Here is a 26,079-nt window from a genome sequence, read left to right as displayed (position 1 = left end):
TGAGTTTAGAAAATCAATAACAATTATAAATGAAATAAAAATTTCAAATATTAATGAGAGGAAAATGATGGATGCCCTTAAGAAAATAAAGTCAATAAAAATTTAAAAATTGATTTACTTTGCTAAACAATTGTATTAGATTATTTTCATAGGTAAATACTCTATAAACTTGAAACTGTTACCAATAATAAGGAATCATCTGTCAAATTTCTAGATGTGTGATTGACATTCCTAGAAATTTGAGTTTAGTCTTGAAGTAGAGATAAAGATGAAATAATTCTGTTTTCTAAATGTATAGTACAGTATGTGGAAAAGGACACAAAGGGACATGAGCAAAAAGTTTTGGCTGGATATACAAGGAAGGACAAGTAAGACTTTAACACTTACCAATGTAATGAGTAGGTTGGGCACAATGGCTCAGGCCTCTAATCCCAGCACTTTGGGAGGCTGAGGTGGGAGGATCACTTAGAGCCAGAAGTTTGAGACCAGCCTGGGCAACATAGTGAGACCTCATCGCTACTTAAAAAATAAAATAAAATTAGCCAGGTGTAGTGGCATGTACCTGTGTCTCAGATACTCAGAAGTCTCACTTGATCCCAGGAGTTCAGGAGTTCAAGGCTGCAGTGAGCTATGATCACACCACTGAACTCCAGTGTGGGCAACAGAGCAAGATTCTGTCTCAGAAAAAAAAACATGTAAGGAGTAGAGGATAAAGTAGTAAAATATTTTCTTCCTGGAAAAACTGGAGCATGACTTGGATATTTTTTAATGATAATGGTGAGATGCCAGTTTTGGGGAGAAGGTGTTGAGTTTCATTTTATTTTGGTAAGCTTTAGGAATTGGCAGCACATGTATGCGGAGATAGCCTACTAGCAGTTTGATAAGAGGATATAAAGATCAGTGCTATTGACACTGAGTCATCCTTCATGCAGATGAAGCTATGGCAGCCCACATTACTTCCACGGAAAGCAGAGACAAAAAGAAGGCACAGCACCAGGGATTCCACTTTTGGCACAGCTTAGTCAAAGTGTGCCAAAAGAAGAGACGCCACTGAGACATTTTAGTGGTTGAAAGAGAAAGAAGTAAAGATACCATTCTGAAATCTTATGTTATCAAAGTCTTAATGACTCTCCCTTCTTATTTTCTCTTCAATCTGTCTCTTCTATCCATCATCACTCCCTATTCCCTAGTGCAAGCCTTCATTATTTTCTGCATCAGTCAACCAGAGGTCTCCCTGTCTCTACGTTCTTTCACCTTCCTCTCCCAATCCACTTTCAGCACTGCTGTCAGAGTGATCTTTATAAAGTGTTCATCTGTTCAAAGCATTTTCCTAATTAAAAAGCTTTAGTGGCTCCTTCTTGACTGAAAAAAAATCTAAGTAATAATACAGACATATTTACTATTTGAAATTCCCAAATTCCCTATGGTATTGAACACATTTCACCCTTCTAAAAATACTAGATGCTTTGTCTGTAATAGCTTCTTCTCTCTTCCTCATCTAGATAATTCCTACTCATCCTTAAAGACTTAGGTTGAATACCAGTTTTTGTGGGGTTTGTTTGTTTGTTTTTGAGGCAGGGTCTCACTCAGTCACCCAGGCTGGAGTGCAGTAACACAATCATAGCTCACTGAAGCTTTGAACTCCTGAACTCAAGTGATCCTCCCACCTCAACCTCCAGAGTAGCTGGGACCACAGGCATGTGCCACCACTCTCAGCTAATTTTGTTTGTTTTTTGTAGAGTTGAGGTCTCCATGTGTTGCTCAGGTTGATCTTGAACTCCTGGCTTCAAGTGATCTTCTGACCTCTGTCTTCGAGAGTGCTGGGATTACAGGCATAGCGGTCTTGAATACCACTTCTAAGAAGATTTTCCTTTCCCTGGAACAGGTGTCCTTCTTTCATGCTTATGTAACGTTAGGGGATTTGCTCTGTCACACCTTCTCTGTCACATGAAGATTACCTTGATTGACTTGTACAGCCTAAAAAAAATGGTAACTGCTAGTTCAATTAAAGAGAAAAGCATGGATGAAAACAATTCTGGCTTAAGAAACAGGGGATGTCTCTCTTACAAAGAGCAAAATGAAAAAAAAAACATATAAAAACAAAGAATGAATCAAAATACTGCTAAATTTGTCTAGAAGATCAAGGAGGACCATAGTAGTTTAGCTGAAACTATAGGTTTACAAACTCTAGGGAAATAAAAAAGTGAATAGAATTCACTCTAATGATATGGTCTTTTCAGAAAACCTTCCTGTTTATTCCATAGATGATACTATACTTTCAATAAATTGTGGTCTCTGGGTTTCCACATAGCAGTCAATTGGATAGCCACAGATCCATATATGCATACTTTATCTCTCCAAACTAAAACACTACATTTATTGTATATCTATACTTTAATTTTATTATATAATTAGAAACTAACAAAAATATTTAATGTCTATATAAGCTTACTAAGAACAATATCATTATAGCAAACAGTGTAGAAGGCAAAGTTTTCAACTTATATTTTTCCAAAAATCAAGCACCTGCAAAGAAGTAACATAAAATAATTGTACAAAGAGAGACAAGGAGACTAGGACTGACTTTGCCGATATGAAAATGCGGAAAGGGGGCCACAGAAGGGTAACCTGCCCTGAACATTGATTTATAAACAAGTCCTGTGCTAAAAAATGGCTTAAAGACTCAAATATTGATAAATCATCCCTAACTGGCCTCTAGGAAGTTGAGGGAAGGAGAGGCTTGGGATAGGTATCAGGAAATGAAGTTGAAAGTGTGGGCTAGCCAAGGATCAGAGCTGCAGGAGAAGAAGGAACAGTAGGAAAGAGGGATCTGGAGGTGGTCTGATGAGCGAGGAACACCAGAGATTGGCATGATATCGCATGTCAGTCCTCTGCTAGGTTTCTGGCATGTTGGTGTGTGAGCTAACCAGACCACTTAAAGGATTGAGGACAGAACAGACAGGTGATAAAATACTCCAAGTAAAATTTTAGAAATATTTGTTTTTGCCAAATGGAAGAGAATGCTGTATTTATTATTTATAACCAATCTGTCCACCTAATACAGATGTTCATGTCCTGTTTAGATACATAAAGAGAGTACAATCAGCTGGAAGTAACCAAGAAGATAATTTTCTCTTTAGTTTAAAATATTTATTTCTCCTCTACAGTTACACAAAATTCATTGCTGATAATGAGCAACCACAACATTTATATTCCAATTCCAAAAACATAGGCTAATATGAATCAGAGTATCTACCAAATGCTTATCAACTCTTCTTACTTAATGACAAGAATTTAAGATATTTGGTTATGTGAACTATTTTCTTGTAAATTCTACTAAAATTTGGACCACATAGTAATACAAATCAATTAAATCACATTGAACTTTAGGGAACTTTTTAAGCAAGTTTAATTCAATTTGTTCCCATCCAATATATGTATATATAAACAAAGGAATGCAAAAACTAATTTGATACAAATAGAAGTAGAAATATTCCACAGAAATAGAAATATTAATGTATACCCATGCAATTGTGATTAAGTGGACTATTTCCATTGCAGTGAGGTTAAGTTGTCCAGAAAAAGTATTGAAAGCCTCCTGTAACATAGGAGTATTTTGTTGATATGTATTCAAGATTGTGTGGATGGCAAGTTACAAACCACCACTGATTCTCCATGAAACAAAAAACTGATGGGACTCTATGGTCTTCAGTTCTTAAGACAATCCCTGCTGGGCATTTAGGGAAGTAGCAAATTTGCCCATTTAGGCTCATTGTAGATGTCTCAATAGTGAAAGAGAGGATAGTATGTTTATTAACCTGAAATCAATTTGGGTCCAATGTTCTGAAGGTGGCTTTTATCGATTTGTATCATAAGATATTGAGCCAATTCAGCTCGACCAATGTAGTTGATTTACAGGTATTTGTCCAGAACCCCTTGTTTTAAGATAATCACCCAACCACTTTCCTTCAGTAATCTTGTTCAGTCTATGCAGTTCTGATGGGGGCTGACACTACCCCTCAGTACGAAGGCTGGGCATGTCCTGAGTCTGACCAATCTGAATTTTTTATTAGCCTGGCCAGAGTGACTATTTGAGATGTAAACATGTCATCAAAGCTAGACCAGTGAGAGTCTTCTGGGGATTGTTGCCACAATGGTCAAGAAAAAAAATGTGCTCTTCTTTGCAAGAAACTATAAAGACATCATAATTTTGGTGCTGCTAGATACCTTTCAAGCATGTGAAGCATGCCCACATTGTAACCATATGCATAACCATAGACCCAGAGAATGAAGACAGATGTTCAAAACTGTGAGCTAGAGCGAGGCAGAATTCTGATGCCATTTGATACCTGGATTTAGATAATCCTGAAATGCGAGACTTCTCTTGGCCCTCCCAGTTATTAGAGTGGGTAAATTTTCTAATACGTTTAAATTAATTTAAATTAGTTTAACTTGGAATTTTGCCATTAAAATGTTTAAAGCCTGACTAATTCACCCTTATTTAAGCTATTTGCTTAAATAAGTGGCTTCCAAACATTTGGGATGAAAGTGTAACTGTAATAATTGAAAAAACATCCTCCTTCTACTCTACTTCCTACACATTCCAACCATTTCTACACCTTCTTCATCTCCTTCTGGACCTTGTTTCTCTACCAAGTATAGATTAACTTTAAATAAATTTATTAGGACTGTGAATCTTTCTATCACTCTCCCAACAGACTTCGAATCTTTCATGCAGACCTAGGTGTGTATAATTGGAAAGGACAGTCTCTAAGACTGGGATGCCTCTAAAACAGTTCCCAAGAGTAAATAAACACACCATCTCTCATATTGCTCAGACCTCAGCAAAGCATACACATAACAAAGGCCTCCAGACAACAGTTTGAATTGGTTTTAGGGTCCATATCATCTCAGCCCTTTTGCTTTTAACTCACCAGCAACTTGTAAAGTTAAAATATTTATTCACCTCTATTTCTCCATCTCAGGACAAAAAAGGAAGCTGTATATTGATTCACATTTGGTACTGACATTTTGAAATCATATCCTGGAGAAAGTGAAGATCTCTAGGACTCAAGCCTGCCATTTGCATCCCTGGAGAACCTGACAAAATGCAGACTCCATGGTGTCCTTCTGTCTCTACCAAATCATAGAATCACGCCTAGGTCTAGAAATTTCCATTTTTAACCAACTCCCCAAGTGGCTTAAGCCAGTTTGAAATTGACAGGATTGAAATGAGTATGCAATTTTAACCACTAACGGAGATAAATTTATGTTAGCTGATTCTAAATTCTCTACTGTAGTGCTCTCAAACTTTAATGTAAATATGAATCACCTGGGTCTTATTAAAATGAAAATTCAGTAGGCCTAGGGTGGGACCTGAGCTTCTGCATTTCCAACAAGCTCCGACGTTATGTTGATGTTGTAGGTCCATGGACCACAGTTTTAATAGAAATGTTCTACAGCATTTCACAAAGAATATGAAAGTAGCAACAAAAGTACATATAATTTAAAAGTTTAAGTAAATAGTAAATCTAATCTATGGAAAAATGAAGATAGGACAGCAGCGGTAAGAATATCAGATGGAAACACAGGTTGTGTGACACTATAGAATTGTGGAAGAAGACAGCAGGTTAATATTCCTGATAACTAAATTAAATTAAAACACACACACACACACACACACACACACACACAAACACACACAAGATTCCAAAGCCTAAAGGCAAAGCAAAACTTAAGGGGAAGCACAAATCCTGTGAACATTGTGAGATATAATGTATGTTGTAATTTTACAATATAAAACATTTTGTCTGACTTTTTCATACATAATTTCTCATATCAGGTTTGAGAGTATAATAAGGAAATATAACAGAGAAAGGCTAGTTCATTGAAGCCAAACATTTCTGATCAAAATATACAATTCTCTGATGACTTTGCTTGGTACAGATATGAAATTTATAATAGCTAGAGAAAAGAATATGAATGGCATCCAAGTAGGTTAGATGGTAGGGAAATCTAGAAAATCCCAAAAGAGCTCCTAAACACTTTTTTTGTATCTGAAAAAAGGATAGAATTGTCTTGGCAATGATCACATTTGCCAGGTATGAAGTAAAAACAGTATCTTGGCAGTGACATGCAAAACATGGTGGGTAATCACATCACACAAACCGTGAGCTACTTAGCTCCAACATTCCATATTTCCTACTACTTTTTTTCCTAACTCCCACCATGAGAAAGTGCCCTTTCCCCTTCCTGTACTTTGGAACATGTATACCTTAACCATTATTTATTTGCTCTTTCCTGTGTGATTAAGAGTTGTTTTTTGTTTTTTTTTTCCTAAAAGACCAGAACCAACTTAAGCTAGCTTATCAAAAACAGGGATATTTCCTATATGAATATAAAGGTATATGTGATGTTTAAAATACTTAACAACTCTCAAATTACAACCTTCTTAGCAGTTGCCTATATATTTCTTCAATGATTGAATAGAATAATTTTGTCTACAATCCCTCAGAGTGTTTGTGAGAAAGATATTTAAAATATCAAAATTTACTACCAATGGCCCTAAATTCAGAAGGTAGAAAACATTTCAATACAAAACTAATACAGGATGGGTACCCATCAGTTAGAGTGTACAACAGTTTAAAAAAAAAACAACTAATATTGCTATACTAGCATATTCATCTGAATTCTCCTCCTATGTAGAGATGTCAGATAATAACAGAGGCTAGGCCTGTATTGTGCTTCAGGAAAGAGATAAAATCTGGAACTAGAAATCCACCAGAACTTCTCCATTTCTCATCGTTGTTCCCATCCATCAGCCTGCTTCATTCTTCTCTTTATAAAGGTCAGCTTCTTGGCCTACATGACAAGTAGCTTATGCACATGCCAAAGCTCTCAGGTTAAAATTTCCCACATAATTCTAATTTCTTTATTGAAATTTAGAATTTGAGAAGGTAGCTAGTTGTCTCCACTTAGATCAGATATTTTCTCCTAGTCTTATCAACCATGGCTAGGGGTGGGATCATTCACATTTTGTAAATTTGGCAGCTGGGGAAATAAGTAGTCATTATGCACATTATATTTTATGGACTATGAAATTCATTTCTTGCCTTATTCTTATTTGCCCCTTTCGTCTTGACTCATTCACATACCTGTATTATTTTATGAAGTTGTATGTCTTTTTTAATTTTTCTGAAGCTGGCAAACATTTCTCAGAAACACTTGATATCTTTATTAATTACATTTAAGCTAGCACGAGAGTGCTTAGTTTCTTTGATACTCAGCTTCTTCTCTAGAGATTCATGCCACTCACTAACTTAAAGGTAAATCCAAGTAAATATAAGTATCTATTGCACAAAAAATCATTTCAAGAATTTGTGTTAACAAGTGCCTAGCCCTGTAAAGATAGCTCTGGGCCAAAAACTTAGCTAACACAGAAGCAGACTCTATCACCATACCCCCTCCTTGAAATGGCTGTTTTGTTTGCCTGGGTTATGTACTAATTCAGAAGATATTTCTTGAGAGTAGTAACTATGAGCCAACCATCAGTTAGATGCTAGGAAGCATCAGTGAATAAAATATAATTCCATCCCTAAGGGAGCCTACACTACAGAGGGAAGATATTAAAGAAATAAGTAATTTCAATAAATGTGATAAATGCTAAAATAAAGGTAAGCCGAGGGTGCTCTAAAAGTGTCTCTTGCATTGTGGGATGAAGGAATTAATCCAGATGAAAGGACATCCAAATTCATATCATTGATTTAGGACTAAATGAGAGTTGGAGAGGAGGCATAGGTAGACAGTTCAAGCAGGTTTGGGGCAAAGAGAAAGACAAGTATAAATGCCAAAATATGTATTTTGAAAGTCATTATATGAGCATCTAAGAGAATGCTTATGAAGAACAGCATCCTTTGAATTAAACGACAAATAAGATTTTATGGCTATAAAAGAGAGTTCAAGATAGGGACAGAAATAAGGGATGTGGCTAGGCATATAAATAGATCATAAATGGTCTGAAAAAGCATGTTGACAAATTTGAATTTAATCCTGAGATCCATGGGGAGCCATTTAAGCAAAGAAGCGACATTATCAGATTCTTGTTTTATAACATGATTACTCCAACCCGATGTGGAAAATGAGTTTGGAGGGGTAAGTGAATTGAAGGCAGACAAATTAATTAGAATTAAATAGTTATTCAGAAGAGAGTACATCGTGGCCTTAACTAAGATCAGTAGGAGTGAGGGGGATACATCTGAATTGAATTTAGAAGTAATAAATGAAGGAAATTGGTAATTGATAGGATGTGGGAAGCATAGACAAAGGAAAAACAGACAAGATCAAGGAGGATACCCAAGTGAATGCATGACCAAGATGTGCCTGGGATGTGAAAAGTAAATAATTGCCACTTGAATCAGTGATTTTCAGTATCCTTTTTAGCACTGTATGTATATTACGAAACAAATATGTTTCTTCTTTATTAATTTCCTTCCACTGAAATTATTTCTGCAATCATATTCACCTAGTCCTCATGAAAAGGATGATTTCTTTGACCATCCTGCTTGGAGCCAGAATTGTGGATATATTTTTCATTATAATGAAATATGAAACTAATAACGAAACTTAAAATATGCTGTGAACTACATTCAGAAAGTTTGTACCAGTACTTTTAGCAGCAGTATTCTGGTATGACTTTTCTATGATACTATGGAATAAGAACAGGAAGCTAAAATGCTTCCTCCACCTGGTGACTGCCAGGTCAGAACAGGAAGCTGAGGGTATCATCAAAAAGAATTCCACATTTTCTCTATTTTAACATGCCACTGAGAGAGCAATGTCCTGCCAGCAGTGCTGACTCCAGGCAGTTTGTAGATTGTATAAAATGTGTCTTTAGTGGTGTCCTTCATTTTTTTCTTTCCGTGTATTATTTTCCTTTCCCTTTTAGGATATTCTGTCCCAAAATGTCAAGTGTTTCTGAGGATTGCTCTATCTTGACAGGAGGAACAGGCACACAAACATACACATAAACACTGCTAGAGAAAGATTTTAAAGTAAACCACAGGGATAAAAGACTGAACATATTCATTTATTATTGTGGTTTCCCTAGAATTCTAGAAATCGTGTGAGTACTGCATGGTGCTTAGATGGAGAAATGTTTTGGAGGTGCTTCGTCATTCAACTCTCTATAGCTGGATCAGATTGATCCTGTACCTTGGTATTTGTATTTGCATATTCAAAAATAATCTAACATTCTCTTTTGGTCACACATTCTAAATATTCTGTTTAAACACTGATTGGGTGATTAATAATAATAATAGTAGAGCAGCTCACACCTGTTGAAATGCTTAATACATGTCAGGCCTCCTTTTTGCTCCTTTAACCCACCATGATTGCTCCTTTTGTATGGCCTGGAACTAGCTATTGTCTTTTTCTGGAATCTCACTGAGAATAGACAAGTTTTCTGTCTTGTTTATTGTTGCATCCTCAGCACCTAAAACTATCTCTACTCCAAAATATGTGCTGAAAAAGTATTTCTAAATATATGTATAAATACTTTTCATTGATGGTATTTGATATGTATTTGTGGTTTCTCCTTGACCACACTAAACGAAGGGGGCATGATAAATTCTATATTGTGCACAGGACCAAAAATTCAAGAATCTAAATGCTAAGTACCAAAATGCTACTGATAAGTAGAAGTGCCAAATGATAAGGTTGACTGAGTGACTGATAATGTTTGTGAATATCCAAAAATATAGATTAAATTCAAAAGAACAACTTTAGGAGGTGGCTATTTTCCTATGGTTGCCCTAATAAATTACCACAAAGTGTCTTAAAACTAGAGAAATTTATTCCCTCTGAGTTTTGGAGGTCAGAAGTTAAAAATTAAGTTGTCAGCAAGGCTGTGCTCCCTCTGAAGGCACCAAAGTATGGTCAAATATGTACAAAAAAATGTAGCTGCAGACATGTCATAACTTCAGAGGGGTCTTTCATATACCAATCACAAAAGTGGTAATGTGAGAACAATTGAGAAAAAGCAACATCTTTCAGTGTCCCTGAGTTATATTTGCCGTGGTAACAGCTACTACTTGTTGAACACATAATTGTACACCAAGTTCTGTGTTAAGCTCTTTATTACATTATTTAAATTTCTATTTAATGGATAAGGTAACTGAACCTCAAAGGGGTTAAGTGACTTGGTGACAGAACTCATTATAGACAAAACTGGAGTCGAATTTAGATTGATTTGACACCAAATCTTATACTCTCATCATGATACTATATTTTTACAGTTTCTAACAGCACAGCACAGCACAGCAATGGATTTTAGGGAAACCATCACAACTAACAGTGTGTCATGCTTGCCTCATATACACAGAAAAAAAAAATGGAGACATAGGCTACACCTTTGAGAGTATAGAGTTGGGAAACAGATGAATAGTTAGATCATGACCATGCATGCCAAGCCGAATGTATGATGCTACAGGAGAGAGACATTAACAAAGTAACAAACTGTAAAATAATGGGAGATTAATTTGATTTGGAGTGGGGATTGGGAAAGGCTTTGAATAAACTTGACTCCCCTTGGGACTTGTAGATAAGTAGAATTTTGACCTTCAAGAACAGAAAAAAAAATACAACCTAAAAGATATGGGAAAGGCAAGAATGTTAAGGAAATATTGAGTATCTCTTTTTATCTGCAGCAGGTATGCCTTAGTGAGCAGCTAGCCAAGGGGGAAAAGATGTTGGAAAAGTAGGTTGAGCTAGATTATTGAAAACCTTTCTTGTCAAAGAAGAGTCTGGACTTCCTTTCTTGGACTTATGGCAGCTACACGCAATTTCATTCTGCCAGGCAGCTCTTTCCTGGGATATAAATTGGTAAACCACACAAATGCTGCCCATAGTGACTCCACACTAAACTATAGGATCATTTACATTCATGTGCACTTGCAGTGTGGCAAGCCCACAAGTACTTTCAACTACTCTTTTGAAAATTGGGGCTTATGATTGCTGTCCAGAGTGTCTTCTTCAAATATTAAAATGTGAAGGACACTGATTACACGCACATGCATAAACTTATCGCCCCAGAAAGAAAATGGAGAGAGAGAGAGAGATTGTTCTGTGAGTACAGGAATTTATCTTTTATCTTGTGGAAGAAAGGAACACGACATAGCATGTCTATTTATAGAGCACTAAAAATGATTTCTAGTCAGGTAATCTTGCAAAATCAGGGAATGCATATATAACATAATGAATATTTAAATGCAAGGGGAACTTCACATACTTCTGAAACCAAGGTATTTTTCAGTGGTAACATCAGAAGGGGACTGGCTCCGACAGGATGAGAATTGTTACCATAGCAACTCCCAGGCTGACTCATTCATAGATAACTCTTTAAACTTGTGACATGAGAGAAATTGCTTGAGGATTCTTAGCACTGTACCAAAATACACATTGCTCCATGCAGATGAAAAAAATGCATCAGCACAGCCTTTTTTTTCTTCTTAAAACTCTCCGTTTTATTTCTATACAAGGTGTCTCTTGTCCTTCAGTCTCTCCCACCTTCAGGATAGGGAAATGGGCACAGACAAAGTGTGGAAGATTGGGGCAACTCAAGCTGCTTTTCAAAAATAAAATTCTGCATTATGTTTGCAGGTATCACTTTAGTGGTCACACCCTTGCTGAACCTTGATTTCCACTCATGTCTGAGCTGGGATTCAATTTTCTGTATCTTCCAGAATTTACATTCTTTAAAAAAAATTTGCTGAGCCAGAAGTAAGCAAGTCAAAAAGACAGGGGAACATAAAGTACCAGAAAGTAAAGATAATAAATGCCTCTGTCTTTTTCTCTTCCTTTCTTTTTTTCCCCCTCTCTCTCCCCCTTTTCCTCTTTTTGGTTGTCATGATAATGCGTCTTTGTAGAGCAACAGTAAGAGAAAATTTCAGGCTTAAGTTCCCTTTGCTGCAGTAGAAAGAAAGTATACGAGGAAATTGATAAAATATGAAATGACATTATAAATGGAGACAGGAACAGATTTTCTAGGCTTAATGAAAGCATAGACATTGCTCATTTAGGATTTTGAAGAACCCTTAGGGAATTCCAGGCCACTCTCAAATTAATTCCCCAATAATGACATGAGAATTAATAGCGTAATAATCTCCGTGGAGGCATCTATCCAAAAATGTAAATTTCAGGACTGTCCAAGTTGTCCTGGTGATAATTATGCACACTGAGCATAAGAATTGTTGATACAGGTCAATCTACTCATTTTGCTAGACAGAAGAGCTCACTTTCTGGGATTTTTGTCTTGCCAAAAATATAAAACCCACTTTTCTAGATCCTCAGGTGCATTCTCAGCAAACCGAGTTTTCTGCGTGACTTTTCTTAAAGGCAATATTTTTAGAAAAATTTTTAAATAATGTAAAACTTAGAATGTGACAAAATTGATAACTTTTAAATGTCATAAAGAGAAATGTGTTAGTGTGACTATTCAGTTTAATTAGGAATTTGATTGGTTGAATGATAAATTATTTAGGGCAGTTTCTTTTTCTGGGCCACTTTTATTGCTGATGCCTATCTTTGAAACATATACCTACCCTAGAGAGTGGATAAGGCACATTTAAAATGTATTTAAAAATAAATTTTAAATACATAAGATAATATAGTCTAAAAGTAAGTCTTACTCATCATTTACATCTTATCCTTTACCATTTATGTCTCTACTTCAAGCACTTTAAATTAACATCCAATATTTCATTCCTTTAAATTCTGGTCCTCCTCAAGTACTTACATTCTTTTCTTCATCTCCCATATCCACAGCAACCAATTTAAGTCCATTCTATTTCCTTTCTTTTTTTCTTTCCTCCTTCTTTTATACAACCTCATATTCCTCTGCCTTCATTCAGACTAATAGAGTGTTTCACCTCCACTGCTATTTTTAATTTTTTCTTAACTGGGATGTCTATCTTTGGATTTTCCTGACTCCAATCCATTTATTGACTTATTCAGCAAATAGTAGTTTGGGCATCCACTAGACGGCAGGCCCTGCCCTCAACACTGAGGATGTAGCAAGAGAATTATGCCTTTGGGAAGCCCAGGTTCTAGTGGAGGAAATAAAAGAGCACCCAGCTAATTTCCACACAGAGCAATGCAGGCCATGATGACAGCCTACTGTGGGAGCACGTCGAAAGGGCCAAACCCAGACTTCCTGGCTCCTGACGTGGGAGAAGAGGGTGTAGCTCCATTTCCAATCTAAGGCCTGTTCAATACGATTTAGCTAGGCAAAGGCAAAGGGGAAAGACAGGAGGAATGGGTGTTCCAGACCAAGAAGATTTTATAGCAAGACAAGAGGTATGTTGGAGGAACCAAGACCAAGGTGGCTGGATAATAGAGTAAAATAAACAAGCAAGAAGTGTGACTGCAGAGATAAGATAGAGACAGAGGAAGGTATTGTCTGCCCTTAAGAAATTTGTATTTTTATTCTCATAACATTGAGGAGCTACAGCGAATTTAACCTTGGGAGCAACATGATCATATTTGCAATTTTTTAAAAATTGAAATCTCATTTTACCTGCCATATAACAAATGGATTAGGGAAGAGCAAGACTAGAGAAGTCTACTTAGCAGCTTATTATAGTAAATCAGGTGAGAAGTGATAAAGACCAAACTAGATAGTAGCAAGTATAGACAGAATAAAGAAACATTTTAATGAAACAGAAATGCCAGAAGAGAAAAAGAGTCAAGAAATACTCTTAGGTTCTGGTTTGGTCAATGGAGTGTTTGATTGTACCAGTCAATGAGAATGAGGGTGGAGATGGAGGACCCGATTTAAAGGTGGGTGGGCATAATTCTATTTTGGGCCAGAGATAGTTCCTTTATTTAGCATTCTGTCAGCTTGGTGGTGCTGGGTCATAGAAGTAAAGTGCACCAGCCCCTTCTCTTAATAAGTTTACGCTCATCCTTTATCCTAGAGTCGTCATGGACTCACAATGTAAATTAAGAGATATTTAGCCTCTAAGCACATAACAATATTTGCCTTTTATCTTACTGTCACTTACAAATAATTTCTAGCAAGGGAAATATAGTTGCTACTATAACTAATGATTAATGAGGTTTTTACTGAGAAGCGGTAAAATACTTTGGCAGACTTTTTAAAGGGGAAGCCATCCTACCAAAAGAAAATTATTCCACTCCCCATATTCCTTAAGGATCACTGTGGAAGAAAAATGCTGGCCTTCCCTTGGCTAACATTTGAAAAGTTGTCCAGGGCAGTGATGAACAATTGATTTGTATCTAGTATCAACCACACACAGAGGACATCACGGCAGCAGAGTTCATCAGCATCGCTGGCTGATGAAGGAGAATTCATGGATAAAACATCAGAGAAAACTGGAAAATCTACCCAAGAACTGAATGTTAATGATTAATTGCCATCCATAAGAAAGCAAGGCAGAAGTCAGCCTTGGGCAACAGATAAAAGCTATGTCCTAGGAGGAAAACCTTTTGTGCTTGTGGCACATGCTTAAACCATGCTTGTTATATGATACAGTGGAAAGAACTTTGCCCATAGAGTCAGACAGATCAGGGTTCAAATCACAGCTGTGATATTTTTGAGAAGAAGCACTTAGGGCATCCTTAAACTCAGTCTCACCTATCAAAGGAAGATATTAACTCCAACTCTATATGGTGGTTTTATATTGTTATAAACAATATAACATAGGGAAAGCACCCGGTAAAATGCTGATCATACAGTTAAATGTTCAGAAACAGACAGAAATTATTATTAAGTATTTAGGGGTCCAAAATTGATCATTTACTCAAAAAGAATGAAAATATGTATTATTAACTGCATTGTTATGTAACATATTTTAGGCTACTTGATTTTTCTTATTTATTAAATTATACTTTTTAAAGTTTGTTAGGACTATTACATACAGTATTTCAATTGATCATCCCAACAGTCTCATTATATAGTGTTCCTGCTGATCACACAAATAAGGAAATTGAGTTTCAGAGTAGTTGATAAATTTTCTCTACAATCATAGGACTAATAAGCAATGAGTCTTTAAATTAGATTCCAAGTCTGCCAATTCCTAATGCCACATGTCATTATTATACTGAATGTCTATTTTAGCCAAAGACTTAGTTGATAGCTCAGTTTGTTTTCCCATGCCATTAGTATGGAGGTTTCTTTCCTAGTTAGGTCCAGTCTATATCCTTAATTCATTTAGATGTGTATGTTTGATACAGGCCCAAGGATGATTATAAAGCTACATCAGAGGAAAACTAAGGTTATCCAAATTTTTGCTTTAATATTCTCAAATCATTTTTTCTTCACTCACAAAGACATTTCTAGAGTTTTCTTTTTCTTTTTTTCTCATTATGAAGTATAAAGTAGCCAAAAATCCTTTTCTCAAGTAGTGTCTGCCAAGACACTTCTATCCAGACTCAGTCAAAGACCAACAGAAGTTAGAACAGATGCTCAATGAGTTCGAGCCACTGGAGATGGCCAATATGGATATTTATGTGGCTCTGTAAACCTGACTTTAAGGCCTTACTTGAGACTTTTCACACATTTGGGTTTAGCTAAATATTTAGAAAATGATGGTTCCAAAGGAGCAGGCTATGGTCTTATTTTATTTACTTTAGCAAATTATAATATTGAGCTCCAGAACATGGCATCGTACAAAGAAAAAAAAATGTAATTTAGTACCAGTACCTATGCTTATACACACACACACACAACACACACACACACACACACACACGCACACAGTTATTTCATTTTGCATGTTTGGTGAGCATGACAAAAGCCAAGCTATCTATGAAGTGAGCTAACTGAGATAGGATATGAGAATCCATCACACACACACACACACACACACACGCACATACACACACACACACGCACATACACACACAGAGAGAGAGAGAGATGTAGAAGAGATTCATTGCAGAATTGTTTTAGTTGTAAAAAACCTAAAACAACTGCAATGAGCATTAATAGAATAATGATTAAATAATTAACAGTATATTCATATCATACTATAGTATGTAGCTATTAAGTAAAATGAGTTATATTTCTACTCATTTAATTGGAGAATTTCTGTGCTGTGTCATTAAGAAAGGAAAGATTACAGAAATAAATATATACTATCTTTTCAATACATGACAAAAGCCACATATATACACACACACACACACATAATGTTATAAGCATGAGCAAAAATACACAAAATTGCCTACCACATTATTAATTGGTTAGAGAAAGAAAGTAGGATAGAGGAGGAGAGGTGATAAGCAATAAACAGACAAAAATAAATAAATGACTAAACAAATAGCTGTGAAAAAAGTAACAATGCATATGATTAAAAAGTATTATATATAAAATGATCTTATTGTTTTTTAAGTAGAAGGAGAGAGAAAACCACCAGAATGTTGATAGTGATTGTCTCTGAATAGTAGATTTTTAAAATACAAGGTGGTATACAGAAGACAGAGAAGGTGGCAAGAGAGATAACGTGGTAAAGTTGACATTTGGGCATTATAATCAGGCTATTCATTCTATTTTAAGACTTCCCCAGGGACTATCAAGAGGCTATTACCATTAGTCTTTTTAGAATGATAATTTGATGGATAATTTGATAAAAATCATTCTTTCTGTTAGAACATCTGATATTAAGGTTTCCAAATGGGCCCAATAGAGTCCTTAGTGGAAAGGTAACTGAAAGCTCTAAGGGATATCAGAACTGCTTTATTTTTGGAAGGAATATTACTGAATCCTTTTCCACTCTATTTTCAGTCAAGAGTTCCTAAAACCTCTTTCTCCTCCAACAAAACAGTACAGACCTAGAATTATTCCTATAGATTTCTCCCTTTTAAGCTCTGTACTTATTATAAAATCACAAATCATAAGACTGCCTTCCAAGGATAGAAAATGATAGATTAATTTCTTCATTTCTTCAAAGTAATGTGGGTTTTGATAGAATCTTGATTTAATTCAGATTCATATATCCTTTCTCAATTTAGCTTGCTTCATAACTAGCTTTGCTTTCTTGGGTTACCATGCATACCACATATTGGTTACCATTCTGGTCATGTAGTCATAGTCCACCTAAGGATAGTCAGCCAAAACCACCATATTCTGAATATCCGATTAGATCTTCCATGCATCTGATTTTATTTCTGCTCTTATTTAGATATTGAGAAAAATGGAAACACTAATATCCTATGAACCTCTGGAACTAAGGAACTTACAGAAAATCTATTGTGTCATATGCCATTATGTGGTTTTAAAAATGTGAGTGAAGTTTATGAATCATTATCTTGATGAATTAATCAATTTAATTTTTTGTTTTGATTATTGACTAACTTGTAAACAAGCCTCAAAATTTCACTGAATAGAGATCAGTTCTTAAAACTTTAGTACAAGTAGCCTTATACTATCAAACTGATGACAGTAATTGCTGGAACAATCAATAAAATATCACTTTGACATATCTCAAAATATATTTATTAATATTTTGTATAAAGTCACTACTAATTCATTTCTAAAGAGTAAATTTTTTAACTTAATTTTACTTTTGCCATATGCTTTTGTCATCTCCTGGAAATCTGTCAATTCTCTATGTTTTCAGGAATTATAGACTCATTCATTTTTGAGTTGTTAGAGAATGGAAATTCTGGATTATTAATTATTTTAGTTATGTGAAAGTCCCCATTTATGTTTTATAAGGATGAACAATTTTTCAGAAATTTGGAATGTAATAAGATGACAGCACTAACACACTTATTGCTGATCTTGAGTGCCCCAAACACATGACACCACTTAATTCACATTCAACTGATGCATTTGATCATTTGCTATCCACTGTACACTATGCCAGGGCCCTGAAAGATAAACTTTGCCTTTCAGGAACTCAGAATCTAGTGGAACTGAGAAATAATTTTAAAACAATAGGATAAGTGCTACAATCAAAGTAGAAGAGAGTTGTGGGAGCTCAAAAGAGTGAGTGACTGATCCTAGAATCCAATTTCCCAGGGGCTCTATCCTCTTCTCACCTTATGCTCTCTCCATGGTGAGCTAATCCGTTCCCACAACTTCATCTGTCACTCATGAGTCACATAGCTGTGTTTTTCCTTGAGCCCTGTCTTTCTACATTCTGACCCATAACTACTTATTTGGCACCTCTATGTGCATGCGCCACTGACACCCACAACACAAAACCATCTTAGATGAATTAGCCATCTTCAGCCCCCAATCTTCAACTCTTCTTATCGTAGTCTACCTACCTACTCAGGTCAGAAACCTGGTGGCCATCCTTTGGTGCCTCCTTCTCCCTAACCTCCCATATTAAAAGGTCACCAAGTGCTGCCTTAAATAACTCACAGTTTTCCTCTCTTTCACCTTCCTTTAGTGGAGTATTAAGTCAACTCTGATTTATCTATTCTCTAGGCTAATGCAAGCACTTATTAAACTGATATCCTCCTACTCGATCATTTTGTATCCTTTACTGGGCAGATGCCAGTAAAGAAAAGTGGAACCACCCTGAGTTCTCTGAGTGTTTGAAGTGACGGGAATTTCATGCACGGAGCTGGTTACTCAGGTGATGGAAGAACTGAGAAGCCTGCAGAGAACAGTGGAAAAGCCTGGAAATAAGCAGTGCTAAGTCTCCCCCACTAGCCTATGAGTTCCTTGAGGCAGAGAACATATACCAGTCAGCCTTTATGTCTCAGCATCTGGCATAATACAATCATTTAAATATAGTAAACAACCATTAAAAGTTGAAAGAATGAGTTAGCCATTCTAACAAGCTAAAATATTTTGACTTGGAAGTTTCTAGAAAACTTTCCCTACTTCAGGCTCAACATTTAACTATATCTTACCATGGAAACAACAAAAACTATTTGAGCTTCTGATTATTTAGATTCTTGAATGTAAGCCATTTAGGCTGTCACCGTGTGAAATGTAAATTTTATCATATCTATTTAAAGAAATTGGATTCATCATCAAAAAAGTTTTTTACATTTTTTTAAAAAATGGATCTTTATAGTTTTAAGAGTAGATATTAGATTAAGAATGCTAAAACTCTGAGCTATATTAGTACAGGCTCAGAGTTTCATATACTGAGTCTCATGCCATGCGGTTCATTTTATTGGAATCCATACTCCAGTTGGCATGTCAGTGTCATATGTGCCCCATGTATTAAAATGTGTTCCACGTGATTTTCTTAGATGATTATCATTTGGTGTAGCATCACAGCTACATGATTCTGTTCAGTCATTGGGTTGATTAATTTCAAAATTTTTCAGAACACAAGACTAACGAAAAGTCTGACTACACAGTTGGGTAGACCAAATGGGGCTATTTAGGATGCGAGAAAGGTAAAAGAAGATTATGTTCCCTGAAGCACACATTAGGCTACAGCTGGGAAAAATCAATAATAAATAAGAACATGGACTTTAGCAACAATGGTAATAAAGAATGCATGTATTTTAAAGGTATTATAACAAAACAAGACTAAGGAATAAGCACAACAAACACATATTAATAGTTAACATAACACTAGATGATGTAAAGATAAAAGATTAGAAATTAACAGCAAACCTGAAGGATACAATGATGAATTTCTGCTTTAGAATGTACCTAATGGTGACAGTGAAAAGAAAAACATTCATTTAGACAGAAGGTTCTATTAGAAACAGGTGTTTTGTGGTTGATTACAATTATGGTTTAGATTGGTTTATTTATCAGGCCATTTTTCACTGAATGTCTTTGTCACATACAAATTATGTTTTTTTTTTTCTTATCCTAAGGGGCGTTTCTTTTTACTGGCATGTATACTAGTATATATAGGTGACTTGTCCTGGTAATTTATTTTCATTGTGTTTGATAAGGAATTGTTTTGCTGGCAAGTAAATATGTATTTCTTCTCTTCCTTGCTGTCTTGGTTAATAAACAAAACCCAAATCAAATATTTCTCCCTTTTTAAAAGTCATTTAACATCTCTAGGTCTAAGATTTCTCAGCATACCTCCCTTTTTTCAGTTCAGGGAGGTGGGCTAGATGATTGTTTGAGGTTTCCTTGGCCTTTAATGTATGCAATTATTGGTAATGAGATTCTGATATGTGTGTCGATGGGCATCACTACTACAGCTTTTTCTGGTTGGAGGAAATAAAGATGGGAGCAAATTAGCACAAGGAAAGGGAATTTGGTGTAAGGATACCAAAGAGAGATCACAAGGAGCTAAAGCACTGAACGTGTTCAGACCTCAGGAGAACTAGAAACAGAAGTAGACAGTCTTCGTGAACCTGTTCATTCACTCTCTAACAATAAACTCTGCCCTTTATGGCTACTTTCTGCATTTTTCTCCATTTTCTTTCTTTCTCTACAGGCTAGCTTCCTCTTTTAATTCACAGTCTCTCCTCTCTTGTAACCTCATAATAGCAGTGCAGCCCTAATTCTTAGTTGTAACCTTTGCACTTGGTCCCACAACTCCTGCCTCAGATCCTTTGTCTAACAAGCAAATTCCTGAGAAAGGACTCTGATTGGTCCATCTCAACTTTTTCGAGCCAGGCTTATGTTTATTGACTGCCTGTGAAGCAACTGCTCTTGAATCAGGTATCTACTCCTATTCCAAAGATGGGAGGAGAGCGGCCTCACGTGAGATAGAATGTGACTCTGTTCAAGCAGCAGGAATTACAGGCAGGCAGTCTCCATCACAGAAGAACTGCGGAAATCATAGGCAGTGATGCACAGCTCTACTCTAATAAGGCTTTCCAGGGAAGCAGCCCAAGTTTTACGAAGGGCAGATCTCAGAGCTCAGCTAAACTGGCATGAATATTTTACGGGGAACAGAGGCCTGTACTTGGGACTGCTTTTAATATATATTAAAATCAATGAAAGATAAAACATAAATGTGAACAAGAGCTTTGGTTCTTTCCCCAAAAGATATACACACGTATTACAAAAATACATGTAATGCCTTTCTTGAGAATAGTTAGAAAAGGAGGAATTGCTTGAATGATCCTTTTGAGTGGATGCTCTATTACTAGATGTTAAAGAAATATCCTGTCTCTTTCCTAACATAGTCTGAGACGTGCAGACTGTGGGGGCAGTGAACAAGGGACCCTCACTTTTGCAGCTCGCTGTGATGTCTTCTTAGATCTCATTCTGGTAAAACACATACCTCAACATATTTGAACATATTTGCCTACACTGCATAGCTGTTTTTCCTATTCCAAATGCTAGATAATTAATGGATTTTAATAAAATGATTTCTTATGGTAAAATAGCAAATTAGAAACCATCTTATGTCAGACTTCCCTAGCATAAAGTTTTGAAGGATACATTAAAATCTCCAGATAAGCATGTTCATACACATATTTTTCATGATAAACAATGGTAAAACATTTTTAAATCTTTTACTCATACTAAAAAGAGGTATTTTCATATATATAGATACATATATATGTATCTATATATATGAAACCACGTTTTCTTTATTCATCCATTGATAGGTACTTAGGTTGATTCCATATTTTGCCTATTGTGGATTAATGCTACAATAAACATGGGAGTGCAGATATCTCATTGATATATTGTCTCATTTCTTTTGGCTATGTACCCAGTAGTGGAATTGCTAGATCACGTGATAGTTCTGTTTTCAATTTTTTGAGGAACCTCCATACTGTTTTCTATAGTCGCTGTACTTTGCATTCCTCCCCGTATACAAGGGTTCCCTTTTCTCCACATCTTTGCCAGTATCCATTATTGCCTGTTTTTTTAATAAAAGCCACTGTAACTGGGGTCAGATGATATCTCATTGTGGTTTTGATTTGCTTTTCTCTGATGATTAGTGATAAAAAGAGATATTTTCATGTAAGGCAGTGTTTCTCAACCTTACCACTATTGACATTTTGAACCAGACAATTCTTTATTATGGGGGCCTGTGCTGTGCACTGTAGTAAGTGAAGGAGCATCTCTGGCCTCTACTCACAGATGCTAGTAGCACACCACTAATCTCACTGGTGACAACCAAAACTGTCTTCAGTCACTGCTAAATGTACCTAACATGGGGGAAAAATCAGCCTGTCCTTAAAACTATAAATCTAGGAAGAATGTTACCTTTATTCTCCAAAAGACTGACTTTTGTTTAACATAATTTTCTTATACTATACCTTTAATCATCTCTAGATTTTAAAAAAAACATATATATGTTGTTTTGGGGACAGGCGCAGTGGCTCACACTTGTAATCTCAGCACTTTGGGGGACCGAGGGGGGCAGATCACCTGAGGTCAGGAGTTCTAAACCAGACTGACCAACATGGAGAAACCCCATCTACTAAAAATACAAAAATTAGGCAGACATGGTGGTGAACACCTGTAATCTCAGCTATTCAGGAGGCTGAGGCAGGAGAATCTCTTGAACCTGGGAGGTAGAGGTTGGAGTGAGCCGAGGTCATGCCACTGCACTCCAGCCTGGGTGACAGTGTAAGACTCCATCTCAAAAAATAAAAATAAATTTTTAAAAATGTTGTTTTGGAGTTTCATTGAGTGCTACTGGTTTGGTATTGTCTATCTTGCCTTTCCTCAATGAGTCAAATTCTGTCATGCCTGAATTAGCCCAACTAATTTTATTAGCAAGCTCATATCCATTAATCACATTAACTTACCTCGGTGTCAAAGAATTCCCTATGGCCCACAGTTTCTAAATGTGTCACACTTTCTCTCAAGAAATAGCTTGCACACTTGAGAAAGATGGTGGAACACTTGTAAACACACCTAGAAGGAAAATAATTTTAATGCTGTTGGCCAAAGAGCATTAATTTCTTTCTGAAAAATGTCCCATCTTCTCTGGAGTTCTTGCACTTTGGACTAATGAAGAATTAATAGAAAACTTGTTGTGTAAGAGAACAAAAATACAGCAATTTAGAGGCTTTCTTTTCTACCTAAAAATAGAATCCACCAAAACGAAGTCATAGGCTTTATTATATTCAGATGTCACTGTTAACCTTTATATTAAGGGATGGATAAAAAAATTGTTTAAAATATAATAAGTAGTTTCTCTGACTTGTAAATAATAAACACTTTCATGGAAAATTTGCCCATCTCACAAGGTTTGTGTGAGAACAAATGTTATAATAGATATGAAAGGGTTATGAGAACCACGAGCACAGAGCACGCCACAGGAGAAGGGAATTATTGTCATGCATGTGGCTTTATATAGATTGTAGAAAAAGGAGAAATTGGTGTATTTTAGTCCTTCCATAATGTTCATTATTATCATCACAATTATTATTATCTTCAAAAAGGTTTTATTAAGGATATCAATATCATATGTCTGTATTTTTATTTATCGTAGAATCAGGTCCTAGATTAGGCTACTAACTCCAGAAATGCATTAAAAGACCAGGTGTGAAGGGCACTTGCTCCCCCTTACCTACTCACAGGTATAATATGTTAGCATATGTTCATTTTCACTGGATAACTTCTATTGCAAATTGGGTACATTATTGCTTGAATTTATAACCACGATATAATTTTTACTCAATATGTATTGAAAACAGAATGAGTTGTATAACAAAGGTTTCACCACATGGCATGTAGCTCTTTCTCTACAGGAAACAAAAATAGTTTCCAAAGAGGAAAGGGGAAAAGTCTATACCCATACACGCACACACACACACAGGTCTAAGCAGGGATTACCCATGTTTTTTCCTTTCTGTTCTCCACTTACCACACAGAATAAGTAAATGATAATAAATGCTATGTATTAATATAGCATTTATCATTCAGTGTTATTTTGCCATTTTTAAAGTTGACAAATTAAAATTGTGTATATTTATTGTGTACAACATGGTGTTTTCAAATATCTGTACATTGTGGAATGGCTAAATAAAGCTAATTAACCAATGTGTTACTTCATATACTTCTCTTTTGTGGTAAAATTTACTCTTACCAATTTTCAAGATAGTCCCTTATAGTTTATGATCATATATTTTCACCATTACACATTAAAGCTTTATAGAAAAGAATTGTGGAGCAAGGATTTTGCCGCAGGTTTCATTGTGAGGAATCCTGTGTGGCACTCATAAGAATCTCTATGCTAATGAGGAATCGGTATAAGCTGACACATGTATTCCATTGTTGATAATGCTGAACTGCCATAGCAAAATTTACACTATGGCTGTGGTTGATACTTAATTTTCCTATACTGGCTGAATTATAAACAAGAACCCAACACCAAGACTTAGAATTCATTACAGACAATTATTTATTTTCATGGCCAACTGAGTCCATCTACCTACAAATTCTTATATAAACATCTCTTTAAAAATATAAATGCTTATGAAAATGAGCATATACACTCTATTTGGAAGTGTAATACTAAGTTGTACATAGCAATTAAAAATTTTGAAGATAATTTATTTGTTTAGCATGTTATGGTTTCTAAAGTACCTTAACCTTAATTTTCTCAATTGATGCTCACAAAAAGCCAGTAAAATGCACTTTTTCATTTTAGAAATAAGGCAAGTCAGGAGCAGTGGCTCACACTTGTAATCCCAGTACTTTGGGAGGCTGAGGCCAGAGGAGCAGTTGAGGCCAGGAATTTGAGACCAGCCTGAGCAACAGAGAAAGACCCAGTCTCAGAAAAAGAAAAAGAAAAAAAAAAAATAGCCAGGTGTGATGGTGCATGCCTGTAGTCCCAAGTACTTGAAAGCCTGAAAGATAGGATTCTTTAAGCCCAGGAATCTGAGGCTGCTGTGAGCTAGGATGGCACCACTGCACTCCAGCCAGGATGGCCAAGTGAGACTGTCTCTAAAAGAAAAGAAGAGAAAAGTAAAAAAAGAGGCATCTTAGGTACAAGAGATTATGTCTTTCACTCATAATTAGGCTTATATGTGGTAGAGCTTAAAATCAAGCAGTTTTGTAATATAAACCCATAATCTGCCCAATTCATTTTCCTCCAAAAAGTCACAATGTTAAGAACTTGTAGAGGATGCAAATGAGAATGGTAGTAACTGAGGACTGTAAGTAGCCTGAGGGTTTTTTTTTTTTTTTACATGAAGGTAAGGTGGAAGGAGGCTTTATATCTTTAGAAAGGATATTGTGTGACTAACAGTCAAACGTGAATATCCTTTTGCTATTAAACAAGAAAGAATGTCTTTAAATTATTGCAAGGTGGTTTCTGAGTAAATAGTATAAACGTTCTTCAATATGGTTAAAAGACCCTGGAATTCATTGTGAGGAATGAATATTGTTTTATATTTTAAGATTTTTCAGAAATGCATAAATATCCATTTGGAAGTCTATATGAAGTGCAGTTTGCCCAGATGTTAGACATGATTCTAATCATTCTTTTTCCCCACTGGTATATATAACAGTGGCTGTACAGGAACACTGTGCAGGAGGTACATAGTGTGTTCTTAATAGTCACTAAGGCATTCACAAAGTCACTATTGCCATATGAATGTCTTAGAAAAAGTGAACTTTCTGTTTTTATTATGTTGAGATTCATATCAAAGACTTTAGGATTTTACTGCTGCCAGTTTATTTTCCTTTAATGGGCAATTTTACCTTGTATTAATAGAGTTGTTAGAAACAGAAAATAACTAAAGTGCTAAGATCATTATTTGGAAAACCATCCCTTCCAGCAACTTGAGCCATTTATAGTGAGCCCAATATTCCTGTCTCTAACTGCCAGGGGAAACCTAAGTAGAAAGAAAAAGTTCAGGGGGATATCCTCTGTAATATTTTGCGAAGGTGAAGAAACAAACTTTCAAGATCAATTTCAACTCTGAATTCAAACCACTTCCTGAAATGAAACAGGAATGTGGTAAGAGAGAAATGTTGAAAAGTGCCACCACTGAGGTTAGTCTTCAGACCAAATAAACATCTCCATTTGTATGTGCCTCATAACTACTTTTCAGGACTCATCCATCGATAAGTTGTAATTCAAAGAAAAATCCAGATAAGGGCAAATTGATAACCTTCATGTGTTAAATGAGCAGTGTTCATTCAAAAGAATTTGGGGTGTGAAAAACACCCTTTCCTTTTCAGTGCATTCAGTTTTAGTT

The 26,079-nt window shown here is 35.8% G+C and overlaps 1 protein-coding gene across 3 annotated transcripts in view; it reads left to right on the top strand.

The window, feature by feature from the left end:
- The window catches only part of GABRB1 (gamma-aminobutyric acid type A receptor subunit beta1), a 436,422-nt gene that overhangs the window by 140,093 nt on the left and 270,250 nt on the right, over window positions 1-26,079 (top strand). The window lies entirely within an intron of this gene.

Source organism: Pan troglodytes, chromosome 3, assembly GCF_028858775.2.
Source record: "Pan troglodytes isolate AG18354 chromosome 3, NHGRI_mPanTro3-v2.0_pri, whole genome shotgun sequence".
NCBI lineage: Eukaryota > Metazoa > Chordata > Mammalia > Primates > Hominidae > Pan > Pan troglodytes.
The sequence above is the reverse complement of the archived record's forward strand: the minus strand, read 5'-3'. Positions and strand labels throughout refer to the sequence as shown.